The sequence below is a fragment of the Bubalus kerabau genome, chromosome 12 (genome assembly GCF_029407905.1).
Source record: "Bubalus kerabau isolate K-KA32 ecotype Philippines breed swamp buffalo chromosome 12, PCC_UOA_SB_1v2, whole genome shotgun sequence".
In the NCBI taxonomy this organism is placed as follows: Eukaryota; Metazoa; Chordata; class Mammalia; order Artiodactyla; family Bovidae; genus Bubalus; species Bubalus kerabau.
In genome coordinates, this window is record NC_073635.1 from 84,989,407 (window position 1) to 85,007,225 (window position 17,819).

Here is a 17,819-nt window from a genome sequence, read left to right on the forward strand (position 1 = left end):
AAAAAAAATCCCAAGGAAGAAAGATTCAATTAAGAAGGAATAATCAACAGTATCACTACATTTAGATAAAGTAAGGAAGACACAGATGTTGAGAACAGGACCCAGTGAACTGCATGTTAAGAGAAATATTTGCAGCCAACATCCACAGTTCAGTAGCTTACTTCACTTATTTAGCTTTTGCATGTAAGGATAAAATAAAGCATTTTCAAAAGTTAGTTTAATTTTACATTTAATTCAGTTATTAATTTATTATCATCATAATTATCACTATTTTGCCTAATTCCTACTCAGTAAGATGATGTTTCCAAGCACGAGTGTAACTTTCACGCATGAGGTGCACATCATGGTTGAAACTTCCAGGCTGAGCCTTGATCTGACCACAACGTTTACCAATTTATTATTCATTACCCAGGAGATCACTTTTTTTTCTTTCTGCTTTGGAAAAATAAAAGTTGATTTTATAAAAGTTTATAGGTAAAACATATATTTTAAGATTAGAAAAAAAATTCTGTTTATTTCCTTCTTTGAATTCTGAGGCATTGTTCTTTCCCCTTCTGCTTCTGTCCTGATGAGCTCACGGACAACATTAAGCCAAGCGGTGGAGATTGCTTCTAAAGACTCAGGATTGCTTAAGCAACAGGCGGAGAGAGGCAATATTTCTAGTTTACTGCAGTTGCTGAGAGCAACAGTGAAATTAGAATCATGAAATCATTAAACTTTAGACCCGGAAGGACCTCAGGGAAATCTTATGCCTCGTTTTCAATTGAAGAAAGCGTCGCTTTGAGCAGTTTATTGATTTCTCCAAAGTCACACAGCTGGTTACTGTCAAAATCCGAACTAGAACCATGCTATCTTGACCTCCCATCTAATGCTTCCCTGCATTTCATTTCTCGTCTAGATATGCTGCAACCCCAGTCTTACTGAGCAAGGAGATCAAACCAGTCCATCCTAAAGGAAACCCACCCTGAAAATTTATCAGAAGGACTGATGCTGTAGCTGAAGCTCCAATACTTTGGCCACCTGATGTGAAAAGCTGACTCACTGGGAAAGACCCTGATTTTGCAGAAAATTGAGGGCAGGAGATGAAGGGGACGACAGAGGATAAGAGGGTTGGATGGCATCAACAACACAATGGACATGAGTTTGAGCAAGCTCCAGGAGTAGTGGACAGGGAAGCCTGGCATGCTGCAGTCCATGGGGTCGCAAGGAGTCAGACACAACCAAGCGACTGAACAATAACAGTATTACCAAGGCTGCAATGGCAAATTTTGGAAGGTTGCCTCGTAACAACAGAGAGGTTAAGGGAAAGATTGGATCAGGAGAAGATGGACAGAGATGAGTGCTATCGAATTTAGGGACCATGGGCACCACAAACCAGGACAGGAACTGGGGCTGGGAAACAGCTGCCTCCAGAACGAGCACAAAACCTGCTTCTCCAGTCTCAGAGCCACACGCTTACTGGGCAGAGCACTGGGAGAGCCAGCTGGATGGAAGCTGCAGTCCAGAGACACACAGAAGACACAGCTTGAAATGTGCAACCAGCAAGAGAAACAGCTCCAATAAACTAGGATAGTATTGAGAGGAGAAGCTCTTCCTTTCGGTCAGTGGCTGAAAGCCCAAGGGTCTGGATGGCTGTAAAGGTGCCTTTTAAGCCTCTTGGACTTGCTTTTTCTACTTGAGAATGTAGTTCCAACTAAGCAGAGGGAGGAAAGGGCAGGTGCATCTTACCCTTATGAGGCATCTTCTATGGAATTACGCATTCAGTTCAGTTCAGTTCAGTTGCTCAGTCGTGTCCGACTCTTCGCAACCCCATGAATCGCAGCATGCCAGGCCTCCCTGTCCATCACCAACACCCGGAGTTCACTCAGACTCACGTCCATCGAGTCGGTGATGCCATCCAGCCATCTCATCCTCTGTCGTCCCCTTCTCCTCTTGCCCCCAATCCCTTTCAGCATCAGAGTCTTTCCCAATGAGTCAACTCTTCGCATGAGGTGGCCAAAGTACTGGAGTTTCAGCTTTAGCATCATTCCTTTCAAAGAACACCCAGGACTGATCTCCTTCAGAATGGACTGGTTGGATCTCCTTGCAGTCCAAGGGACTCAAGAGTCTTCTCCAACACCACAGTTCAAAAGCATCAATTCTTTGGCACTCAGCTTTCTTCACAGTCCAACTCTCACATCCATACATGACCACTGGAAAAACCATAGCCTTGACTAGACAGACTTTTTTTGGCAAAGTATCTTCCTGACCCAGGAATTGAACCCGGGTTTCCCGCATTGCGGGCAGATATTTTACCGTCTGAGCCACCAGGGAAGCCCACGTCTATGCTTTAGACCCTACTTTTGTTCTAACCAACATTCTATAAGCTTGCCAGTACTGTCCTCATTTTACAAACAAGGAAATGAAGCCTTAAAGATCCTTAGTATCTTACTCAAGGTCATATAATGATGTTCCTATCAAAGTGGTCTTTTGGTTAGCATAACCCTGAGCACCATGGAGATACACCTAAAGAAAAGAAAAGAAAAAAATATTTGAAGTTAGGGAGATCCAGCAAGGCTTCCAGAAGTCCATGGAAAACGGCAGGATAGGGGAAGAGAAACTAAGAATTCCTGCCTGCTTCACTGCTTTTGCCTGGAGTTGGATACCACCTTGGAGATGAAATTACCTGTGTTCATGTTATTCAAACATGAAACTCTGGCAAACACATGCCTTCACGTCCTTTTCCTCACCATTTAAAAATCCTAGCCAATAAAAGCCAAGAGGAAGTTGAATTTCTAGATGTGGTGCACCTCACATAAATTATAAGGCTCCATTTTTCATTAAGCCTTATTTGTTCTAAGAAGACTTTTTGTTTATCAAATTTTTCAAGAAGTTTTATTAAAAATTGGGCTTCCTTCTTCATTTATCTATGGAGTGATATTGCAGAAAACTCGGTCATGTAAAAGTCATTCTATCACTGGAAACACAGCAACTTATACTGTTCTCTATGTATCTTTTTCCTCAGAGATCCTGGGAAACTTTCCTCATGAGATTGTAAATCACTGCATCCTCTCTGATGGAAGTTGCTTTGCTGAAAGATGTATATTTTCTCCCAAGTCTTATGAATTTCATTCACAAAGTTAGGAGACACTCTGTGATTTCAGTTTATTTTAGTCTTATTATTATTTTGCTGAAAGCAACTGCTTTGATTCAAAGCCTGTTCTTTTTAAGTATAGAAGTTTTCTCAATTTACCTATAAAAACAGAACACATTTCATTTTCTTCTACAAGATTTGAGAGGTAAACAAAATGATGAGTGTTTATGTTATTATTTTTGCTTTTTGTTTTTTAATAAAGCAGACCTAATTAAAGCAGACAGAACCAAAGTAATGACCGTGAATGTGTTTTCTCTGGTAGAAAAGCAATGGTAAAGCTATCTAATTGCTGTTTTACTTTTTTCCCTAAAGAATTGGGTCACACTGTCACAGGGTTATGTCCTTCTTTTCGTGTAGACTTACCTATATGGCAAACACCACTGATGAGAAGAACTCAGAAATTAAATATGGAGCGGTGATATTTTCTCTGACATGAGGATATTAAATACCACACAACACTGGATTGTATGACAGCAGAGTTATTAGCCAAAAACATTGAATTAAACTTCAAATTCTCATTACAGGGTGGTCATTTTCATAAATTCAACAGTCTAAAAGTACATACTGGTGAGATACTCAGTGCCTTTATGACTGTTTGGAGAGTGACTCTCCAGCAGTGACATTATCACTTGGCACTTTTTGCAATCAACTTTATTTCGAGTTGAGGACTCACCTTTCCTATTGGACCGTAAGGCTCATTAGGCCACAAGCTTTGCCACAAACATCTGTACAGCTTTTGCACATTACGTATCACCCGGTCCATACATATTGCCTGGAAGAATGCTATGTTTTTTGTAAAATTAGTAGCAAAAGTCTACTTGGTAAAGTGATGTGCATGTCCTTTCACCTGTGAAGTATCCCCTTTCATCTTTCTTGGCCGAAATTACAACCTACTCGTTTTCTTACCTGGAGACTCCCTTGGACAGAAGAGCCTGGCAGGCTACAGTCCATGGGGTCACAAAGGGTCAGACACAACTGAGCTACTAATGGACAGTGGACAGGCTTCAGTTCTAGGCTAAGGAGAGTCCTGAGCAACTGCAAAATATTCAGACAAGAGTCACAGTGTAATTTTAGGACAATGTCCAGCTAAAAATATCAAAAAGCAAGCACTATTAGCAACAGCCTACTGGTACTTGATGCAATTGCTGTGCTCTGAAGAGTTGTGCTTTGTTCTGGAAAGCAGAACAAGCAGGCTGATGATTATAATTTAGTATGAGGAAGTAATATAATGTCTTTTATTCTTAACCTAATCAAATAGTCCCATTTGAGATGAGATCAGAGAACTCCTCCTGCACAGACAGTGTTGGCAAAGGCCTAGCGCAGGTTCCATTGCCTCAGGAAAATCCAACTCCCTTTTAACCCCACTGATGCTGGAAATTTCACTAGTAACATTGCCTTTCCCTCTGTATCAAATATTTTCTACTGCCTCCCATCCTTGAAAATTCAAATGATCTTATGCAGTGAGATAGAGCTCTTGAGGTGAGTCAACATCAGAGTTGTTTGTTTACCAGATTGTCATCACTTCTCCCTTAAATGTTGCTATTCAGTGGCTAAGTTGTGTTTGACTCTTTGTGATCCCACTGACTGCAGCACACTGGGCTTTCTGATCTCCACAGTCTCCTGGTGTTTGCTCAAATTCATGTCCATTGACTCAGTAATACTATCTAACCATCTCCTTCTCTGCTGCCTCTTTCTCTTTTTGCCCTCAATCTTCCCCAGCATCAGAGTCTTTTAAAATGAGGATGCTCTTTGCATCAAATGTCCAAAGTATTGGAGCTTCAGCTTCAGCATCAGTCCTTCCAATGAGTGTTCAGTGTTGATTTCCTTTAGGATTGACTGGTTTGATCTCCTTGCTGTCCAAGGGACTCTAAAGAGTCTTCTGCTGCACAATTCTAAAGCATCAATTTGGTGCTTTTGTTTGGTGCTCATCAATTTTCTTTGGCGCTCAGCCTTCTTTATGGTCCAACTCCCTTAAATGGGAGAAACAAAATGTTTTATGCTGTGTGTGGTGTTTGTGCGTCAGGAGAGAGTTTCAAAGAAGAGAGAAAAAGATAACAAAAGAATAGAAGAAGCAGCCTTCTAATAAATATGAAATATCTTTAAGTAATTATTTTGTATGCCTAAGGGTAAAAAAAATCTGTCCTTTTTCTACATTTCCTATTCTAGATTCTGATGATGTTCTTTCAGAATGTGTTATTATACAAGGGAAAACAAATTTCTTACTCTTATGCAGAAGATAAGTTGATGAGAAATGGGCTATTAAATCTTTATAATTGTTCAGTAATGATTAATAAGCTGTAAATAATTATGGTGGTGATATTATTAATAGCTGATATAATCACACAACAATAAAATTATGTATGGGGCTTTGCAAAAATAACCCCAAATGTGCCCTGGAAATAAAACACTGGCTTCTAGACAATTTACCTTCACAATGAAATATACTTTCAACAAGTTTAATTAAAAGCTTAGAATTATCACTATAATAGATGCAATTTTTTTTTTCTCATTAGATCTCTTCACTATTTATCTTAGTTTATTGAGTTACTTTATTTAGGGCTTAAATGAATATTATAACCTATTATCTGGTAACATTTGTGTCATATATTAACCCAATGTTGGATGCATAATTATATATCATAAAGATATAAGCTTAGTATTGAATTATTTTAATAGTTTTATAATCCATAATAAAATTGTGCTGATTTGACAATCACATCCTACATTTAAAAATACTGTTTCACAAAAAATACATTGATGTATTTTTCCATTTATCCAATGGATATTTATTCCATGCTTGTTGTGTACCATTTGTGCTAGATACTACAAGGAAATTCAGTAGTGAACCAAACAGTAGCCTAGCGGAGGGGACAGACAATTAAACAGAAAGGCAAAGTGATAAGAATATGAAGAGGATATGGTGAGAGAAAATGGAAGCAGAGTTTTCTCTGCAAAGTTCTTGGAAGGTTTAGTAAGGACTTGGCGCTAGTGGTAAATAATCTGCCCACCGGTGCAGGAGATGCAAGAGACACAAGTTCAATCTCTGGGTCAGAACAGCTTGAAAGAGTCAGACACGACTTAGCGACTGAGCAAGAGGAATGATACCGCACATTGTCACGTTCCTAAGGTATGAGGGGCCATGCAAGGAACAGGGGTATAGGATCTCCAGGTCCTGGCATCGACCTTTGGTCACCACATATTTGACTTTTCTCTTTTTCTATGCAAATGAAGAGGAAAGAAGAAACTTAGTGGGGCCGGGGGAGGATTCAGAGAGGGTGGTGGAAGGTAAATGAAGCACTTCCACAAGATGCAATCTTTTTTTTTTTTCTTTCAATAAAGTAGAGGAGGGGGAACCTGTTTTTAGGAGGAAGCAGTGATAATGCTGCCAAATTTAGCAAATAAAAATAGGATGACTAGTGAAATTTGACTTTTGGATAGCAGTGAGCAATGTTTTAAGACCTGTATGCCCCATGGAATATTTAGAAGAATCTGGATCTCTGTAGTGGATAAGAGGATCCTGGGAGTGAGTACGTCTATAGTAGACCTTTTAGGGAACAGATCAAGCTTCTTCAAAAATTATATTAGGAGTGACAGGTGTTGTATATTGTCGTATCAGGTAGGTACCAATGAATATATAAGTGGCTTCAGGTGCCTAACTCTGATTTTCTTCAGGAACATTTGGAATCATATACAAGGAAGATTCAGACATAGATTTTCAGCTGGCTGGATTCCTAGGGCTGTGGATATGGTAGACCAAGTGTGATGAAAGGAGAGAGAGGCAAGGGAATTGGGAGGTATTTTTAAAGAGTGGTTATACTGATTAAACTAGATTAGAAAGTGAGTTCAGCGATATTGCGATTTCTGGTGATGAAAATGTGCATGATGTCATCTTGGGAATAGGTAGGGGCAAGAAAAAAAGAATAAAATAAAACTGAGTGTGAGGTGATCACAGAGATGAAAAACAATACGTGGTTGGAAATATTACACACATGGATTGAAGTCAGTGAGGGTAAAGAGAAATCTGGGGACATACACTAGAGCCTTGAGTGAGTGAAATTACAGAGTGATCAGGAGGGCGATGTTCTGCTTAGTTGCTCAGTGGTGTCCAACTATGTGAGACCCCATGGAAAGTAGCCTGGCAGGCACCTCTGTCCATGGGCATTCTCCAGGCAAGGATACTGGAGCAGGTAGCCATACCTTCCTCCAGGGAATCTTCCCAACCCAGGGATCAAACACAGGCCTTCTGCATTGCAAGCAGATTCTTTACCATCAGAGCCACCAGGGAACCTCATGAATATTGGAGTGGGTATCCTATCCCTTCTCCAGGGGATCCTTCCAACCCAAAAATCGAACCAGGGTCTCTAGCTTTGCAGGAGAGAGGTAGAGGCCAGCAAATGTATAGGTATGATTGATTGATTTTTATTTTGTTTTTATGTGTTTTTGTTTTTGTTTTTTACCAATAAACAAACTGTCCTTTCCTTTTGGGTTGGTGGATGACAGGGAAAGGTAGAAATTGAGCTTCCTTTTTAATTTGGTAACTGTGACATGTGGGATATTAGTTTCCTACCAGGGATCAAACTTGTACCCCCTACACTGACAACACAGACCCTTAACCCCTGGGCTGCCAGGGGAGCCCCAGGAATTGTGCTACCAACAAGCACAAGGTGTGCTTCCCATCGCCTGATGAGTGTATGTTCTTGAGAAGGTATGTCAGCACTCTGTGAACTTGAAATCACATTTCTAAATAGATGGCCAAGGTCAACATTCCTCAGTAGGTTTTACTAAGGATTTTCTCCTACAAAGGTTAAGAATCTATCACATTGCTTCTCATTATGACACATTTCATTTTGCAAAAAAAAAAAAAAGTTTATTTTGTATCCCATTTCATTTATTTTTACTCTATATTAAAGAAAATTGAAGTGTAATTCCAGAATGTACAAATATGTTCTCAATCAAAACAAGACTCTAGGAACTTATGTCCAGGCAACCAACGGTAGTTGTGCACTTTACATACACACACACACACACACACACACACATATATATATATATATACATAGTTATAAAACAACTCTTTGGTTTTCTATCACACTATTTAGTTCTTTACACTGAGCGCCATTTTGCCTGGAAACTTCAGTCAGGTCATTGCCTTTCCACCTTTACCATGTAAGTTCTGCCAGGTGAGGCCCCCTTCCTTGCTCTTCCATCTGTGCTGATTTGCACTTATGTTTCTAAAATGTTAAGTAGCACTGTCCATTTTGCACATGAAGATTCTGAAGAGTGCTCTTTTGGGGAGCATTTGATTCACTTCCTTGATTTCAGACCCAACCCCAAAGAAAAGCAGGGTGCAAGGCCCCTTCTCATCATGGGTCCCTCTTATTTACTCTACAGCTTTCCTTTTCATTTCCCTCTAGTTTGAAGTTTCAGTACTCTCCTGGGGATAGGTGTGGTGCAGCAAACTAGCATTCTAGTTTATTCTTCTAAAGCTTCCTATCTTTTAATCGAAGCTTGGCTCTTGAAGGAATAATCGACCGATCTTGTATATTATAAAAATTAAAACAAAGAAAGAACCTTGACATATAGAAATGTTATAGCTATTTAACATAGGACTGTGTGAGTATATCGGAGAAGGCTATGGCACCCCACTCCAGTACTTTTGCTTGGAAAATCCCATGGACGGAGAAGCCTGGTGGGCTGCAGTCCATGGGGTCCTAGAGTCGGACACGACTGAGCGACTTCACTTTCACTTTTCACTTTCATGCATTGGAGACGAAAATGGCAACCCACTCCAGTGTTCTTGCTTGGAGAATACCAAGGACGGGGAAGCCTGGTGGGCTGCCGTCTATGGGGTCACAGAGAGTCGGACACGACTGAAGTGACTTAGCAGCAGCAGCAGCATGTGAGTATATAGTCTCTCTAGGTGGCTCAGCGGTAAAGAATCTGTTTGCCAATGGAAGAGACGCAGGAGACATGGGTTTGATCCCTGGGTAGGGATGATCCCCCAGAGTAGGAAATGGCAACCCACTCCAGTATTCTTGCCTGGGAAACCCCATGGAAAGAGTAGCCTAGTGGGCTACAGCCCACCAGGTTGCAAAGAGTTGGGCACTAAGTCAGTAAGTGACTGAGCGGGGCTTCCTTGATAGCTCAGCGGGTAAAGAATCTGCCTGCAATGCAGGAGACACAGTTTGATCCTTGGGTCAGGAAGATCCCTTGGAGGAGAAAATGGCAATCCATTCTTGCACGGGATTATCCAAGCAAGAATGCAATTCATCTTGACTGAGTCACGACTGAGTGACTAAGAGCACAAGTGACTGAGCACACACGTGAGTACACAAGTAGATGCACACACAGGCACACTTAAGTATCACATGTGTGCATGTGTGTGCGCATCCTCAGTCGCTCAGTCGTGTCTGACTCTTTGTGATCCCATGGACTGTAGTCCATCAGGCTCCTCCGTCCATGGGATTTTCCAGGCTAGGATACTGGATTGGGCTGCCATTTCTTCCTCCAGGGGATCTTCCTGACCCAGGGATCAAACCCTCATCTCCTGCATCTTCTGCATAGAAGGTGGATTCCTTCCCACTGAGCCAACTGGGAAACCTGTGTATAATATCAGGTAATTTAAGGTGATAAATAAAAATAGAACAAAGCAAATCTGGAGTCAGGGGGTGGGGGTAGGGTGGAACTGCCAAATCAGGAAAGGCCTCCCTTATAAGATGACGTTTCAGTGGTGACCTAAAGACAGTAGAGGTGAGCCATGTGCATAGTCCAGGAAGTTATCCACGCAAAGAAAACCACACACAGAGCTTTGAGACCTGAGTGACAGGATTGGGATTAGACAGGAGACAAGGAAAGCAAGTGTGTGTGTGTGTGTGTGTGTGTGGAGGGGGGTAGGGTGGGTGGGTGGGTGTGTGTGGGTGGGTGTAAGAAGCTGCTGGATGTAGAGGTAGGGAACCAGATCATACCGGATGTTGCAAAGTCCTTACATCATTGTGACGACTAGGGCCCAGCATGAATGAGATCTCAAACCAGCCATTGGAAGGTTTTGAGTAGAGGAGAGGCACAACCCGAGTCACTTTTTAAAAGGTCACTCTGGCAGCTGAATGGAGAACTGGCTTTTAGTGGAGGAATAAAACTAGGAACAAGGACTGTGGCTTATTGGGGAGGTAGTATCTGGGAAGATTTCAAGGGTAGTCAGATTCTGAATGTATTTTGAAGTTGGATCTAACAGTATTTGTTGATGGATTAGATGTAGGGTGTTGGAGAGCTTGTGCCAAATAGCTCATGGTGGTTGTACACTTTTTCAGGTGTTGATCCTTAGCAAGCATATTTTTATTAATATTTACCTTAGACTCATAAAATGCATTTACCAACCATATAATAACATATGTATAAAGGCCTTTGATTTACCCAAGGCCAAAAAAGGCATAAATGTCCAAGCAAAAGAATGTTGGTAGATGTAATAAAAATCAGATGTTTGCAAAAGACTTTGAAATGAAATGTGCTAATAATATTATCAGAGCTTCTATATTTAACTTCTTAAGGCCAACGCAATAGCCATGTTCCTTGGAGCTACTCTCATCTCAAAGAGATCATTTCCAATGGCATGTTACAGCCACTCACCAGTAGAACTTTTCACTATGATTACTTGTCTTAAATTTCTAACACTAAGATTCCCACACCCAACTTTAAACACATCCGATTTAGTAAACAACAGTTTACTCTTCTTAAATCAGGTGTGCAATGATCCAGAAGCAGCCAATTAAATGTAGCAAGATTGAATATTTGTGTTGCTTGTGTATTTGAGTATATTCTTATACAGAAATGTATAAGAACTTCCAATTAAAATGTTTATGCTCCTATTATAATTATACATTTCATATATTCATGAAGACATTAATATTATATATAGAAAGACATATATTATTAATAGTATTTATTCTGGTCTAATTTCAAATATAGTATTTTTATAACTTCCATTTCTATAGTAGCTTATATAAACAGTTTTCACGTGTTATCTCAATTTATTATAACTACTTTAAAAGATATAGGTCATCATAATTAGTGTTTAAGGAAACTGAGAAACTAAATGATTAACTGACTTCATCGGAGTTAAGTGGTAAGAGATTCATCTAAGATGTGCATCTTAATTTTAGAATTTCAAGTTCTCCAAAACATTGTCCATTTCTTTTTAGGTGAAAAATAGTCTGGAGACAAGACACATTTATTAGAACTAACTCAAAGAAGCAAATATTGTCACAGATGCTCTACACAAGCCAAGGACAACCTTATATGTAACCAAGTTAAGCGTAGCTTTCTGAAGAAAAAGATATTTTCTTGGATTTTGTAAATAATTTGTCAGATGATGGAACTGAAGCTAGAGAGTTTTAATAAATTGCAATGAAATGATGGGGACTGAATCCAAAACTCTTTTTCTCTGATTTCGAAATGTACAGGATTCCTATCATATCAGACTCTCTTCCAGCAAACTTAAATTAAGTCTGCACAGATGATGTTTAAGTAGTTCATAAAGTCTCCAAAGGAAGCTCATATATGCACATTTCTATCCACATATGTATTGGAAGAACAGAGGGCCCTCGGCAGTTTGAGATTGACAGGCACACACTGCTATATTTAAAATGGATAACCAACAAGGACCTACTGTATAGCATAGAGAACTCTGCTCACTATTCTGTAACAATCTAATTGGGAAAAGAATTTGAAAAAGGATACATGTATGTGTTTAGTGAATGACTTGTTGCACAGCTGAAACTAACACCACACTGTTAATCACTTGAGCTCCAATATAAAATAAAAAGCTAAGAAAAAAAAGAAAGAACAGAGGGTCCTAGTGAACCACAAGATTATGATGAAGAGTCATAGGAATCCTGCTAGGAAATGGGTCTGATGAGAAGACAAAAGTCTGGAAGAAGCTGGGAAGCAATCTTATCTGTTCTGTGGCACCACCGCTTATTAGGGTGCTCTGTACCCAGCTGTACTCCAAGAGTTAAGACAGTTGACAAGACTTTGATGAAAGTGCAGAGCTCAGCAGTGAAAATCATTAAAGGACAGGAACACAGAATCTATGAAGTCAGGTAAAGTGACATTGAGGAATATGGGGAGATAAAGGGTAAATTTGCAAACTCCATTTATACATATAAAGAAGTGCATGATCCTACTTTCTCATTAATAAACCAAATTTGGCGAGGGTGGGGGATAAAGGTTAAAGAAAGATGCTTTAAAAAAGCAAAATGCAAGCTCCTCGAAGGTAAATTATTTCAAATATTGAGGAAAATTAAGGCCTATTTGCTTCTGGTATCATTTTGGGGTGTAAATAATAACAGAAAGCAACCAAATTGGGATAGGAGAAAACATCCTGCTGATGCTGTGTTTTAATTTGACACCAGTAGGGTGGTGAGACTTTAAAGTGGGTTTTAACTCTCACTTTCTCATACACTGTGAAATCTCGTATCTTGCTGTCCAAGGACAGTCGTTTTTTAGGATAGATATTTTTTTTTAATTTTATTTTATTTTTAAACTTTACATAATTGTATTAGTTTTGCCAAATATCAAAATGAATCCGCCACAGGTATACATGTGTTCCCCATCCTGAACCCTCCTCCCTCCTCCCTCCCCATACCATCCCTAGGATCGATATTTTAAACCACTGTTAAAGCTTTGTGTTTTTGTTTCTTTTTCAATAGGCTTTATTTTTTTAGGGCATCTTTTTCGTTTTATCTTTTTACTTTTGTCTTTTTAGTTTTAAGTTCACAGCAAAACTTGAGTGGAAGGCAAAGAGATTCCCCATACCTTGCCCAGATATGGGCAGCCTCACCTTCTACAAAGCTCTCATATCAAACTGGGGTGGCCACTGTGGAGAATACTAGGGATATATCTAGAAAACTGAAAATAGAGCTCCCCTATGACATCGAAATCCCACTCCTGGGTATCCATCTGGAGAGTAGCATGATCCAAAGGGATACATGCATGTCGGTGTTCACTGCCATACTGTTTATGACAGCCAAGATACGGAAACAACCTTAAAGCACATCAAGAGATGAATGGATAAAGAGGTGAGTTATATTTGCAGCAACACGTATGGACCTAGAGATTGTCATAGTGAGTGAAGTTAGTCAAACAAAGAAGGAGAGATATTGTACGACATCCCTTATATGTGGAATCTAAACATAAATGATACAAATGAACTTACATAACAGAAAGAGACTCATAGACATAGGGAATAAACTTATGGCTGTCAGGGAGAAGGAGTGGGGGAAGGATAGTTAGAGACTTTGGGATGGACATGGACACACTGCTCTATTAAAACGGATAACCAACAAGGACCTATTGTATAGCATGGGGAACTCTGCTTGATGTATGTGGCTGCCTGGATGGGAGGGGAGCTGGAGGAGAATGGATACATGCATACGTAGGGCTGAATCCCTTTGCTGTTCATCTGAAAATATCACAACACTGATGTTAATAATTGGCTCTATCTCAATACAAAATAAAAAATTAAAAAATAAAAAAACAAAAACTTCCACACCAGTGTGGGGCATTCATTACAATTGATGAACTGTGTAGATATACCATTATCAATCAACGTCCATAGCTTACATTAGGGTTCACTCTTGGGGTTGAACATTCTATGGGATTTGGTCCTTTTTTAAGCAGAACTCTTCTGTGTGCAACTTATGAGAGAAAAACATGTCTTGCTGAGACTGGGGTCAACAGTTCAGTCCACTCAGCCTTCAGAGTTTGGAGAAAACTTCCAACGTACTGCTAGTTTTAACACATTCTTGTAGGAGAAAGTGGACTGGATTTGGAGTGGAAGATCAGGGTGGTAATCCCACCCCTAGCTCTGTGACTTTGAGTAATAAACTAAATTTTAGTTATTTATTGTCCTTATCACCAAAGTAGAAATCATACGAGACCTCACAAACCTCTGGGAAAGGTTTAAATGAAGTCACATTTATGTAATATTTACCAGAACATCTGATACAAGTGTTTAGTTATTCAGTGAATGGGAGATTTACCTAAACTCTCTCAATTGTATTTACCTCAAGACCAATATGATTCATGTCAACCCTATTTTCTTCACAGAATATAGTGGAAGTGTAAGGAAAAGGTGCATAAATGAGTTTTAAAAACACAGAAATGTGCAATAGCTTATTTTCATTATTCACAGAGAACATGAAAGACTCTAAGATGTCAACCTTAAGAAAAGGTTAACTTTGGCCTAACACAAAAAACTTGGGTAGTTTTCTGAAAATAATCAGAAAGCTTAAATTTACATTACTATCATTTTAGAAAATTTTCTAATTCAAGTAAGACTCTAAATTTATCATTTCTTCCCCTGCTTAAGTTATTTCCATGTGACTTTGATCTACAAGAGGAAGAGAGAGAAGACAAAAAGAGACACCCTGAGATTTTTTTCTCCTAACCATAAAGAAAACCTCTAACACATTGAGAAGATATGTGTAGCCATTAGCACATAAACTTTTTCTCTGAAATTTAACACTGGAATCCAAAGAAGTTTATGCCTACATTTGGACTGTCATGCTATTTGACTGAATAATTTTAAATAATACCCCACTGTTTTGAATGAATAGCTTTAAATATCTCATTCTTTGGATATATCTTATTTTTCCACTTATTGAAAGAAGCAGTTTTCTGATTTCCCAACCACTTTACATGAACATAACAAGATCAAAGATTTGGTGATTATGAACAACATTCAAATTCCTGATTATAATGGGATACAGATCTTCTCATTATCCTTTGTATAGATTTGCAGGATTATACAATAAATTATGTATTTTGCTTGGTCTTCCGTTAATTCTATTAGAAGCTGAGCTTATAATTTACAATGACATGAATTAATGTTGGAGGGTTTTGCTGTCATTTTAGCTTACCATAAATAATTATCTCTATATTATCTAATGTTAACTTCTCATAAAAGATTAATGTAGAATTAGGGACAAAATGATTCTCTTTCAAATACAAAACCCCATAAAAATTAATGCTTCTCCAGTGGTAACTTGAAAATCCAACAGACACTTGTGATTTAAATCTGTTAATTCTCATTATAAAATTTGTATTTCTGCTTCAGATACAGAGATGAAGGCACCCACACATTTTGTGCAAGAAGCATGAAGTGTGAGGAGATGTCTTAATCAGATCTAATAAACTGTTTATGATAATGCATTCACCCTTTTTTTGTTAACAGGAACCATGGGAATATTTCAGCAGCATGATTCTAGCTACCTTTTAATGATAAAGCACCCTGGGCCCCAGTGAGTTTTCTAAAAACTACCCATTATGTAACTTCACACCACGTAAGTTGATTTGGCAAAAGAAAAAATAAGAACAAATAAAATAAAACTAAAATGCAATATTTTCAGACTTCCTAACTTGGAAATGATCTAGTCAAGGGGTCCCCATTAATACATTTTTGCCATGAAAGTAATAAATTATACATAACACAGCATAACATTAAAGCATTAACATAACTTAACAGTACAGCTCTATCAATTAAATAAAAAGCTGATGGCTTCCTATCTGACAGAGCTGACTTTGCTGCTTACCATACTACACACTAGCACAAATTTATTGTTAGACACATTTCAATACTATCCACCCCAATTTTCATGTTCGTCAAGTAGGTAAGGAATATTTGATGTCTCACCCTGTTCGGGTAGTTTATATATTTTAGGAACAATCAAAACCTTGTCTCTGTTCTTTCTATTGTAGTAAAGTTTTGTACCATCATATGTTGATCCTCAAAAGAGTAAAACAGAAGTATCTTAGGGTGAAGGCTGTCCTTTGTTTTCCCCTTGGTTTTATACAAAGTTCTAATTTTCATAAAGTGGAGTTCTATGAAACTATCTTTTCCCTAAAACGTCCTTAAAAATTATTTACTATTTTCCTCTAGGCTTTCCTGGCTTCTAGATAAAAGAAAAGAATTCTTTCCATACTTTCCATACCACACCATTATAATATATCTGTTAAAGGTGCTCCAGGGCATGTAATACGCCTTATGTTGTGGGGCTTTCAGACCAGGGACCATATGGGGTGCGATTATCCCAGGAAACAGCAGGGTTCAGTTACAGGGTTGGATGCTTTTTTCCCTTCCTCTAACAGGCCCTGCATTTATACATGGTTGCCATCCGTGCTATTTATTTAGTATAATTAGTATACTTTTGGTGCATTTGTTACAAATGCTGTATTCAGCATTATTTATATGCCTCTCAACATTCACAGCTTGGTAACTTAAAATGCAGCTTTCTCTCTTATACAGCAATGTCACCCACAAATAAGTCTGAACGTCAACTGATTCCATTTTGAAAAAGATAGAAGTTACTTTACTGCACAGATTGTCTTCTGGCTAAAAAAAAAGACGTACCTTGAGGTCATGGACCATTCCTTGTTGGATAGACTGATGCATGGGTATCTAGGGCAGGGGAGTTTAATCCCTTGGGTCTGCTATCAAAACATCCATAATGTCTTGTCTGTCCCATAACTTATAATATGAGGTTACTTTACAATCTCTAGTGTTAATCCCTAAGTGTATTTCAATTGATTTGAATTTATTAATGCAATTCAAATTTATAACATCCCTCCCAAAGCAGCTATTAGTCAATCTCTAGGTTAATACAAAGATTAGGGGAAAACTTGTGGAAAAGGCCTTCTTTGAAAACAATGAAAACTTCTATAGGGAAGTATTTGATCTGGAAGTTGGCAATCATTTATATTTTCCTAGAGCATTCTCCATAAAGCAGGACTTCCGAGGGAAAGGAACTTCCCTGAGTCATGTATCATCTGTGGGAAGGGATACCTGACTCCAGCACACTCACATCAAAATGTGTAACCTATGGGAGAAAGAAAAGAAAAGTGAGAAATATTTGTGAAAGTCATGTCAGTGAGAACTCAGATCCACTAAAACACTGCCCCTTGCCTTCCTGCCACACCCATAGGACCTGCATGTTAAACATCAAATTACAACGGAAAAAGCTGAGACACAGAGAACTCCCCTTTAGGTAAAGGGGAGTTCTTAGGAAAATCCAAAGGAAATAGGGGAAAAGAAAAGTGGGTAATAGAGAAATTTGAAAACTCTGGAACCAGGAACTAAGACAAACATTAAACACAACCAAAATCCTAGCCGGATTAACAAAAGCACCCACATTAAGAGTGTAATCAACCCAGCTTCTATGAACTGATATATTGATAGCATATCTAACTTTTAACCAAGAGTCCTTTGAACTGCAAGGAGGTCAAACCAGTCGATCCTAATGGAAATCAACCCTGAATATCCATTGGAATAATTGATGCTGAAGCTCCAGTATTTTGGCCACCTGATGCAAAGAGCTGACTCACTGGAAAAGACCCTGATGCTGGGAAAGATTGATGGCAAAAGGAGAAGAGGGCAGCAGAGGATGAGATGGCTAGATAACATCACAGACTCAGTGGATGTGAATTTCAGCAAATTCCGGGAGATAGTGAAGGACAGGGAAGCCTGGCATGCTGTAGTCCACAGGATAACAAAGAGTCAGACATGACTTAGCAACTGAATAACTTTTAACAAAAATCACAAAGCATGCCCAAAGACAAGGTGGAGAAAACAGCATTCATGACACAGAGCAGGCATCAAAACTAGGCTCAGGTTATGTGGATCCTGGAGTAATCA

General features: G+C 38.9%; 1 long non-coding RNA gene across 1 annotated transcript in view; it reads right to left on the minus strand.

Annotated features, from left to right (window-relative positions):
• The window catches only part of LOC129624747 (uncharacterized), a 38,392-nt gene that overhangs the window by 2,651 nt on the left and 17,922 nt on the right, over positions 1-17,819 (minus strand). The window contains exons 2-3 of the long non-coding RNA XR_008701135.1: positions 2,432-2,505; positions 288-432 (exon numbers count right to left, since the gene is read on the minus strand). This is a non-coding gene — a long non-coding RNA (uncharacterized LOC129624747). The remainder of the gene's footprint in view (positions 1-287; positions 433-2,431; positions 2,506-17,819) is intronic.